We start from the raw sequence: 5,000 nt of genomic DNA, 5'->3' as shown, positions 1-5,000 counted from the left end.
AGGCGTCTCGGACTGACACAACAAGATGGCGTCTATGAGAAGAGGGGCAAGTGTAGTTTCCCGGGCCAGCGGCATGATGGGACTAACAAAACACCAGCAGGAGGTCTTTCTGTACACAACATGCACATGTACACAACACACGTATGGCTGTACACCTGGCGGCTACTCAACACACCTGGTACACTACTGGTAGCACACTTCAGGGAGGGCTTGGCCAATCCTGGTTATCTTGACCACCACTAAGTCTTTGAGGAGGAACACAATGCGATACACACGCGCACCACACAAGATACGCCGCCACACTGGCTGCAGACTGAGCGGCGTCCCTTTGGCTCAGTGTTTCCAGGCCGTTCGGTACTTGAGCGACACACAAAGGTCTACTTGATATACAGGGACTTGTTCAACCAACGAACACACTCATATCCACAAAAAACACCATATATCTACCAAAAAAAATAAAAATAAATAAATAAATAGATAAATAAAATGAAATAGATAAATAAATAAATAAAATTAATCAAATAATTAAATTATACTAAATTATTAAAACTACTATTGCTTCTACTCTTACTACTACTATAACTACTATTACTACTACTACTACTACTACTGTGTGTGTGTGATATTGATAACATTTATAGTAACAATATAACAACAAAAACTTCTACTACTACTATTATTACCACTATTATTACTACTGCTATTACTAATATAAATACTACTACTGCAGCTGTTTTTGCAACAATTTTTAAGGCATTACTATTAATATTCACATAGTATTATTAGCAGCAGTAGTAGTAATAGTTGTAGAGGTAGTAGTAGTAGTAGTAGTAGTTGTAGTAGTAACAGTAGTAGTAGTAATAGTAGTAGTAGTAGCAGTAGTAGTAGTAGTAACAAATCGCAAATATTACCTCTACCACTACTACTACTATTACTGCTACTACTACTTTTTTCCTCTCACAAAGGCTTCTACTCTCCTTACTTCTATTACTGCTACCACTAGTATTACTACCACCACTAATACCACTACAACCACTACTACTACTACTACTACTACTACTACTACTACTACACACGCTTGCTTATGGAGGTCGTGAACAGTTCCATCTGGTACAAACTTAGCTGTGATGCGACCAATGGTGCGTCACCTTGGTGGATCCCTGTCAAAGTGTCTTCTGAATTGTCTTTGCACTTCTTTGACATTTTCGTGCCTCCAGTAACACTTTATGACAGATGTTCTTTCTTCAAAGCTTTGTCTTACTTCTGACATTATTATTTTGGCCAACTGCTTCTGAAAAAAAAAAATTCAGTTAATTATAGCGAGTCAAACAAGGAGTACATTTTTGGATCTCTCTCTCTCTCTCTCTCTCTCTCTCTCTCTCTCTCTCTCTCTCTCTCTCTCTCTCTCTCTCTCTCTCTCTCTCTCTCTGTGTGTGTGTGTGTGTGTGTTTATACAGATAGATACAAATAGATAGATGTACACAGGTAAAGACTTGTGCTTCTGGAGTATAAATGTAAGAGCATGAAGCACAGTGTGTCTCTCCCCACAGGCACCTCCCGCCTCACTCCTTGCTTCCTCCCGTCTCCCAGAGTCTACACACCTGCACTCTTGAGGTGAGTACACTTACTCTTTTCTTTCCTAGTAATTGTTTTCACTGTGTTTTCTATTGCACACAATTGGAAAAGGTGTTATTCAGAGGCATTGATAACTACACTTAAGTGTTAAGTGTGTGTTTAACGGGTTCTATAAATAATGTTCCTTATCGGGGAGAACAAAGTGAATTGTGATTGTTGGGCTAGGTAACAACTGTCCATTATCGGGCGATGCATAGGTTGTGTAGGTTGTGTAAGGTTGTGTAAGAATAGTTATGTTGGTGTATGGTTGCAGGAGTTAGCAGCCAACGGCGTTAGGTTGCCAGGTGGACGAGTAGGGCCGAGTGGTGTCAACGTGAGGGCAGTGTAGCTGATCGTGTGGAAAGTGGGGTGCCAACTCCACTGGTTCTAATTACAAGTCTGGTTGTAGTGCCGGACTGGAGCAACAAATATGCCCATTGGATCGAGAATGTGTAGTGCACTGATGTGGGTAATGTGAACTGGAAATATAAATAAGGATTGAGACAAAATGGTATATTATGTTCCTTGTTACGTGGCACGGCTTCCTATAATCTCCGGCTACTCCTAATTACGAGTAGATGCCTGCCTTTCAGTGTGGTCAACGCCACGACACACCAGGTTTCCTTTAACATTCTCTCTCTCTCTCTCTCTCTCTCTCTCTCTCTCTCTCTCTCTCTCTCTCTCTCTCTCTCTCTCTCTCTCTCTGTAAAACAATATAAAAATCGATAACAGCAACAACAGCAACAACAACAAGCCCAGCTCCACACCATCTGGTTCACCACCACCACAGCCCCAACACAACAGCAACACAACCACAGCCGTTAACACCTGTACCACCACCACCACCACCACAGCCCCAACACAACAGCAACACAACCACAGCCGTTAACACCTGTACTACCACCACCACCACCACCACCATAACACAAAGTACAAAACAAACTCGTGCAGGAAATTAAATCTGAAGTGTGATCGGATTTATATAGTTTTTCCTCTACTTTATTTCCTCTTTCGTATTTCCTCTCTCGTAACAAATCGCTACTGTACTTTTTGTTTTGTTTTTATCTCTTCTTTTTCCTACTACTTCCTCTTCTTCCATTTTCCACTTACTCCTTCCTTCTGCCCAATTTATTCACGTGGATTCTCCCCTTTTTTCCCCCCTTTTTCATTCACTATCATTCATTTCCTTCTTCCTTTTCATAATCAACACGTTTTCGCTTCCACTCAATGCCTCTTTCCCTTTTACACATCCATTGTTATTCATTATTTTCCTTTCTCTCATCGATTCTCTCCTTCCCTCTTCTTCTTTCATTCTTTCTTTCTTTCTTCACTGCAATTCCTTCCTTCCTTTTCCTTACATTCATTCATTCTTGTTTTCCTCTCCCCATTCGCGCCTTCCTTCCCTCCTCCACACTCCTTCGCTTTCCTTCCTTTCTCCTGCACCTTTCTCTCTCTTGCACCCTTTCATTCGTTTCTCTTGCCCAGTCTCACACTACATATTCCCTCTTTTTCACCTTATTCCTTCCTTCCTCTCTTCTTTCCTCTACATTCTTTTACTCCTTTCCTTGCTTTACACTCCTTCCTCCTATTACCCTCTACCACTCTCACTCTTCCCTTCTTTCCCCTCTTCTTCCCCCTCGTTCTTTCCTCTTGTGCGCTCATATCTTGCATTCTGTTCTCTCTGCACCCACTACACCTCTTCCACCTCCTGCTCCACTTCCCTCCTTCAGCTCTGCATTATTTCGCTTCTCACCTTCTTTCTTCCCTTCAGTAATTGCTCCACACAGACGCCATGTGGGTTAAGCGTGGAGGAGGAAGAGGAGGAGGAGGAGGAAGTGGTGGTGGTGGTGGAGTCCTTTGTAAGGCTTCTACACACCTGTTTAGGCTATTGATGTATGTGCGTGGCTGGTGAGACAAGAGGGATCAAATCAGATAATGAGGGATAGACAGTGGGGTTGAAAGAAGAAGTAGTAGAGGTTGGGTGAAGAACAGTGACAGAAGTATGAGAATGAAATATGACAGAAATGCCGTCTTGTCTGCGTCACAGGTGTTTCAGTTCATTTAGTTTTCTAAAATAATAGTACAACAGTTGTATTATTCATATATTGGTTCAGGTAAGGCTTTTCGAAATGTGTTTACTGGTTTCCTGAAGAGGCGATGTTCATTTTCTTCTGCTGGAGTTGTGTTTATGTACGTGGCGTCCTTGAGTATGTGCGTCAGTTTGTGATGTACTTGTTTTCCTCTCATATAAAATATTGTATTAATTGGTTCCATTTTTGCTTGTGTGTGCAGTTCCTCCGGTGTGTGGGGATGTTTCGTTGTAGGCGAAGCGGAGTGGAAAAGTGTGTGTGTGTGTGTGTGAGAGAGAGAGAGAGAGAGAGAGAGAGAGAGAGAGAGAGAGAGAGAGAGAGAGAGAGAGAGAGAGAGAGAGAGAGAGAGAGAGAGAGAGAGAGAGAGAGAGAGAGAGAGAGAGAGAGAGAGAGAGAGAGAGACAGAGTGAGGGGACAGGGGAAGCAGACGGGCAGACAGACAGACAACCATACATACAAACAGGCATGCAGACAGACAGAGACCGGCAACCTCCTCCCCCTACACACACACACACACACACACACACACACACATACACACACACACACAGGTATATAAAGAACACAGGCTTCTCCACCGACCTTGATGGAACGTTTTGTGGTGAAAAGTTGAGAATTTCCAAAGGTATCACTGACTGGAGAGGTGTAATGAAGTGGACTCTTGGTTTTCTTTAGTCCAATGGCTTCTCCACCAACCTTGATAGGACGCAGTGTAAGTGTTGTCGATTATTTTCTTAGTCGCTAATGACAAAAAGAGTAATGAGTTCCAGAAATTGTCTTTTTTTTCCCCTGCGAGGTTAATGAAATGTGGCTGTGGAGGTGAAGCATGCATTCTTCAAACACTACTGACATTAAAAGAAGTATTCGAGTTCTTGGAGTTGTTCTCATGTCTACAGTCAGTTTTTACTGTTGTGGTTCCTGCCTTCGACTTTAATAGAATGTTGTGGCGTAAGAGAAATATATTTTTTTTTCAAACGCCACTGACATCAAGAACAGTTATCGAGTTTTTGAATGAAATATTTTAACACCAGCAGTTATTTATTTATTTATTTATTTATTTATTTTTTTTAGTTTTGGCTTCTCATGCTTGGTAGTGTGTCGTGGTGCAGGTGAACACAATGGTCTGTTTTTTGTATGAAATGTGTATTATAAAATAGGGTAAGTAAAGTTTTTTTTTAATGTATTCATGTAAACAACAAATCTACGTATTTTTTTTATTTCTATTAAATAATTAAAGTATTTTTTTAATGTATTCATGTAAACAACAAATCTACGTATTTTTTTCTATTAAATAAT

At 41.1% G+C, this 5,000-nt stretch overlaps 2 long non-coding RNA genes across 6 annotated transcripts in view; one reads left to right on the top strand and one right to left on the bottom strand.

Moving 5' to 3' along the window:
• LOC135095287 (uncharacterized) overlaps nucleotides 1-5,000 on the top strand; it is a 58,120-nt gene that overhangs the window by 7,979 nt on the left and 45,141 nt on the right. For 2 of the 3 annotated variants that reach the window (XR_010264215.1, XR_010264213.1), the window contains exon 3: nucleotides 1,551-1,614. This is a non-coding gene — a long non-coding RNA (uncharacterized LOC135095287). Of the gene's footprint in view, nucleotides 1-1,550; nucleotides 1,615-1,888 lie in introns of all 3 variants that reach the window. The other variant, XR_010264214.1, reaches the window with a different exon arrangement.
• The window catches only part of LOC135095286 (uncharacterized), a 28,776-nt gene that overhangs the window by 9,644 nt on the left and 14,132 nt on the right, over nucleotides 1-5,000 (bottom strand). For 2 of the 3 annotated variants that reach the window (XR_010264211.1, XR_010264210.1), the window contains exon 12: nucleotides 1,149-1,291. This is a non-coding gene — a long non-coding RNA (uncharacterized LOC135095286). Of the gene's footprint in view, nucleotides 1-1,148; nucleotides 1,292-4,286 lie in introns of all 3 variants that reach the window. The other variant, XR_010264212.1, reaches the window with a different exon arrangement.

Source organism: Scylla paramamosain, chromosome 48 (genome assembly GCF_035594125.1).
Source record: "Scylla paramamosain isolate STU-SP2022 chromosome 48, ASM3559412v1, whole genome shotgun sequence".
Lineage (NCBI taxonomy): Eukaryota > Metazoa > Arthropoda > Malacostraca > Decapoda > Portunidae > Scylla > Scylla paramamosain.
This window is presented reverse-complemented; position numbering and strand designations above follow the sequence as displayed.